Genomic DNA, 6,000 nt, shown 5'->3' on the forward strand with positions numbered 1-6,000 from the left:
ATGGATAGGACATAACATTTTTCACTCTATGTTGGTACACACGATAATTATATACAAATACCAATCCCACCACTCCATTCACCTAACTGAACTCTGCCTCTCTCACTTCCTTCTCCACCTATCCCTGTCCACTCTACTCCAGTCCACTTCACCCCACTCCACTTCATCCAATGTCACTCCCTTCTCCTTCTCTCCCCTCTACTCCCCCTCACTATTTCACTCTGCCCCTCACCACTGCCCCATTCCGTTCCAGTTGCTCCGTTTCCCTCTTTCCTGCCCTCCATCCACTCTCCTCCTCTCTTCAAACCTTAATCCATCCCACCCTTCTCCCACCATCACTCTGCCCACCGCACCCCACCTATTTTGTTCTGTCGCCCTGCTCTGCTTCGACCCCTTTGCACTGTCAAACTCCACTCTGCTCTCTTCCTCTCCAGCCTGCCCTCTCTACCATAAGCTGTTTCCCTCCACACGTCCGAGTGGCTTAATTCCAAGACCATGCACCAGATTGCACCTCTGCACTACTGCAACACTGCATTCCACTCCACTCCTTCCCACGACACTCCCACTTCTCTCCACTCCACGACACACTGAGTTTTTAGTCTCCTGCAAGCCACCACTTCAGTTCATTCTGCTCCATTCTTCTACTTCTTTTCATCCCACTCCACTCTGCTCCTCTCCTCTCCAATCTGCCCCACACCACCACACTCCAGTTCATACTGTTCCATTCCATGCTACACCAACCCACTCTGGTCCCTCCTCTCCGCCCATCTCACTACAGCTATCCCCATGCCAACCATTTAAGTCCATGTCACACTGCACGACTCAGATTCACTGCCTCACACCATGATACTCTGCCCTACCCCAATCCACACCACTCCATTCTGACTCATCCCATTCTTCTGAACATTGGTACACCCAGTCCGCTCCACCCTGTTTCCTTCTGCTGCCCATCAGTCCACTGTTCTCCAGTCCTACACACCTCAAGTACACACAGGTACATAACACAAAGCAGGTAACAATATCATGTTCTCGATGTTGGGGGAGTCCATAACCAGGGGCCACAGTTTAAGAATAAGGGGTAGGCCATTTAGAACGGAGATGAGGAAGAACTTTTTCAACCAGAGAGTTGTGAATCTGTGGAATTCTCTGCCGCAGAAGGCAGTGGAGGCCAATTCTCTGGATGCTTTTAAGAGAGAGTTAGATAGAGTTCTTAAAGATAGCGGAGTCCAGGGATATGGGGAGAAGGCAGGAACGGGGTACTGATTGTGGATGATCAGCCATGATCACATGACCGAATGGCCTACTCCTGCACCTATTGTCTATTGTCTATCAGTTTTAAGTTTTGTCAAGTATATTGTCTCTGCATTCTCAAAATATAGGACAAAATACAATCTGATGGAAACATTGATCTCAGACAAACTCTTTGTCTCAAATTAAATGAAATGATTCGACACGAAGTTTTTTATGATAAAGAATGAAACCTTTTTTCCATCCCACTAGAGATTTATTAAAAACAATCCTAATTTAGTCCAGTGAAATTTTTATTTTTTAGAAATGTATTTTCACATCTTAAAATGTTGCTAGAGAAATGTTACTTGTCTTAAGGTGTTATCTGTCATATCTCTTCATCTGCATGGTGTAATCAACACGGCGTTCCTCACGTTGCTTGATGAGGATTTATCAGCTGACTTCATCTGAGTTCAATTACCAAAAGATAAAGCTAATGGGGCACTAAAGTAATAACCGAACAATGTACCAGCACCTGAAATGAGGAAATGTCCTTCAATCTGATTAGAGAATCCACAGCATGGAAGGAGGCCACTCATTCCATTATATTCATGCTGACAGGCATTTGATCCACCTTCCCATTCCAGCTCTTGGTCTTTAGCCTTAAGGCTTGAGGCTTAACAATGATCCATCAGAATTTTTTTACTAAGTGTTTCTGCCTTAAGAGGTGCATCACTGAATGCCACTTGTCCCTGATTTTTTTTTCTCAACTTCCCTCCAATTTTACTGCCGTGGAGTTGAAATCTATCTCCTCTAATTATTCTTATCTCTGCTAAAGAGTCTAGTGCGTTTTCTTAATTCTATTTATCCCCTGTACGATATTACACACCTATTAATTCTCTCTTCAGCCTTTATGCTTCTGAAAGAAACAATGCAGCCTGGTCAATCTACCACAATATCCTCTCAAATGCTGTCTCACCCTCTTGATTGTGGTGACCAGAATTGCACACAACACTTATCTGTGATCGAACTTTTGATTTATACAATTCCAGTGCAACTCCTGGAGTCTGATATTCTCTGCCTGAACTGATAAAGGAAGGTTTCCCTCATATCTTTGAGACTAACTTATCTATCTGCTCTGTACATATCTCTGCCTGTGAATTCCAAGGTCAACCTGTGCCACTGTAAGCATCTGCACCCTATCATTTATTTACCAACCTTCATTGCCTCTACCCACACAAGCTCACACTTCCACTCTTCGCCAGATTGAACTCCATTTCGTACTTCCTGGACCAATGTTTTTTTCCTTATTATCTTTCCCTTGCTGCAGGTTTCATTAATAATGACAAACATAATTTTTGCATTCTCTTTCCATGATATTTGAAGAACATAGGATATACATAGATTTTAGGAAAGCTCCCCCTCCCCCCCCCCCCCCCCCCCCCCCCCCCACACTCACCATCAACAACACCACAGTCACATCTGTGGAGTCATTTAAGTTCCTTGGAACCATCATCTTCAGGGACCTTAAATGGGGGGCCACCATCGACTCTACAGTCAAAAAGGCCCAACAGAGGATGTACTTCCTGCGGCTGCTGAGAAAACATAATCTGCCACAGGCAATGATGGTCCAGTTTTATACTGCCATCGTAGAGTCTGTCCTCACCTTCTCCATCATGGTCTGGTTGGCTCAGCCACCAAGCATGAAATCCAGAGGCTGCAGCCTATCGTTCGATCAGCTGAGAAGGTTGTTGGCTGCAACCTTCTCCCCCCCCCCCCCCCATCGACGAACTGTACACTGCAAGGGCCAGGAATCGAGCGGGTAAGATCATCTCTTTCCCCTCTCACCCTGGCCACAAACTCTTTGAAGCACTTCCCTCTGGAAAGTGAATCCAGACTGTCAAAGCAGCCACAGCCAGACATAAAAACAGCTTTTATTCCACGAGCAATAGCTCTACTCAACAACCAAAAGTCTGTAGCCTCCTTTTGGTCTGATATTTTATTTCATTCTTCACATGTTTAAATTATTATGTTTTATTCTTAATTGTTTACTGGATGTCATGTTGTTACTTGTGAGCAAAGCACCAACTCAAATGCCTTGTATGTGTACATACTTGGCTAATAAAATTTATTCAATTCAATTCAATTCAATTCAAATCAATTCAATATATATCTACATGATTTTAGTGTTGATCACATGTACATGAAAACATAGGAAATAGGGGCAGGGTCAGCTGTTTGGTCCATTTGGCCTGTTCCACCATTCAATAACGTAGCAGTTGATCTTCTACCTCAAGAACATTTTCCTTCAACCCTATGTCCCTTATTCCGTTACTATCCAGATGACATGGAAGATTAGAGGACTGTTTCCAGCAGAAACAAAAACGACCGTTCCTCTGTGACCTTTATTGATCCCATCATTCTCATTCACTCTTTCAATCTCAACATTTTGGACGTCTTCAATAACCAGAAGCCAAATTGTGGATGCCATAGCAAATGCCACAGCTGCAAAAAGCGAGGAACTCTGCAATGGTCATTTGCTTCTAATCTTTTAGTGCCTTTTCATCATTACAAGAATCACAGAGCCTTCCAAAGGACAACAACTGTGCACAGTTGCAGCCACAATACTGTTCCAGACTCTCAATTCTCTTGGTTGATATCCCTGCAGTTTGGTTCACTGTTTGCCTCTGCAGCACATACTATTTGTGGATTCACCACAGAAACTTATGGGTGTTGCTTCGAGCATGTTCTTGTGTGCTTCTCAGTGGCAACACTGTGGTCAGCTTAATTGTAATCATGTATTGTCCGTCCGTTGACTGAAGAGCACGCAACAAAAAAGCTTTTCAATGTATCTTAGTGCATGTGACAGTAAACTACACTAACTAAAAGACGATAGCAACAACATTAGGGGAACATCATCACTAAAATTTTCAACTCTACCTCACGCATCATCCTCTTTGCTACTCTTTCAATTTTGTGCGATTTCTTCCTCTTTGCACAATAAATGTGGCTTTGGCAGCATTGACGTGGAATAAATGGAAAACATCATAACTCTATTACAATGTCAAAGAGATTACAGATTGCAGTCAGGTCCGTCAGAAATAGAATCCAAGCCTGGACTTCTGAGAATATTGTATAGACACCAGTAAAGATATCTGATACCCGTTCTATGCAGAGCACAGCTGGAAGGGAAGACCACTGAAAATTCATTTGTAGGTTGCAGATCATAAGTCACATGTAACCCATTAGACTGTAAGGATTGTGCCTCACTGGTTACGGTGGCAGGGGATGTAAATTCTTGTGTCCTTTGAATGTTGCTAGTGAGATTAGTGAAAATTTCTTTGAATCTCATAAGTTAAAATGCTGGCAGATTTCTTCCTTGGTTTGTTAATCATGGCATTTTCAACATTTTCTATTTTTATTTTAGACTTCCAGTATCCAGTCTTTACTATTTAATTTCTGTCTCGCAGTAAAGTTACATGCATCTCCAAACAAGTTGCCTAGCAACCAGAAGTTGCATAACAGTACCTGAAGCTGAAACAATGGCGGAAATGGCTTCACATTAATCCAGCAGGTGGCTCCAAATAGTTAAATACCTTTCTCACATTTGGAAAATGCGATACAAATGTTATGTTTAAACAGAAGAGGATAATTCTTTACAGTTCTCTTTATTTTAAGAATGTGTATGAAGAGAATCTTGCATTTATATTTTGCCTTTTATTTTCCCTCAGCATCTCATAGTAATTGACAGTCAACCACATACTTTTAAAATGTAATCACTTCTCCGATGTTGGAAACATGACCGCTGACGTGAGCATAACTTCCCACAATAACCTGAAGAAGAATAACCAATTAATCTATTTTAGTTTGGCTGAAGGGTAGATGTTAAGTTTATAGTTTAGTTTAGAGATACAGCGTGGAAACAGGCACTTCGGCCCAACGAGTCCGCACCGACCAGCGACCCCCGCACATTAACACTCCTACACACCCTAGGGACAATTTACAAATACACCAATCCAATTAACCTACGTACCTGTAAGTCTTTGGAGTGTGGGAGGAAACCGAAGATCTCGGAGAAAACCACGCGGCCACGTGGAGAACGTACAAACTCCGTACAAATAGCACTCATAGTCGGGATCAAACCCGAGTCTCTGGCGCTGCAAGCACTGTAAGGCAGCAACTCTACCGCTGCGCCACCGTGCCATGTTAGAGATAATTTCACAAAATTTTATTTAACTCTTTCACATGTTACATAGAACATAAAACGCAGAATAGTACAGCACAGGAACAAGCCATTCGGCCCACATTCTCCACATCGTATCATGATGCCAAGTTGAACTAATGTCTTCAGCCTGCTTGTGATCCATATCCATCCATTCCCTGCATATCAATGTGCATATCTAGGAGCCTTTTAAACATCTGCTGCCCAATCCTGGCAGTGCTTTCCAGCCAGTTTATTGGGGATCTTTGCACATAGCTCAGCTTTCACCACATTTATTACTGATTTAGATGAGGAATTATAGGGATGGACATCTAAGTGTGCAAACAATGGTGAATTGGGCATTGTAATGAAGTACATAGCAGCCGTGACATATTTAGACTAAGGGAAAGAGATCAGTTAGCAAAAGTGAGATCTGCCAACTCTGTATTCTGAATATTTCTTACCAGTGAGGGAAGAGGAGCAAGGAGCTTCAGGTAGCCGTGCACATGAATCACGAAGCACTGGGTACAAAACAGTGACAAGCTTTGACCTTTATCTCAAGGAGATTTAAA

The sequence above is a fragment of the Rhinoraja longicauda genome, chromosome 7 (assembly GCF_053455715.1).
Source record: "Rhinoraja longicauda isolate Sanriku21f chromosome 7, sRhiLon1.1, whole genome shotgun sequence".
Classification (NCBI taxonomy): domain Eukaryota; kingdom Metazoa; phylum Chordata; class Chondrichthyes; order Rajiformes; family Arhynchobatidae; genus Rhinoraja; species Rhinoraja longicauda.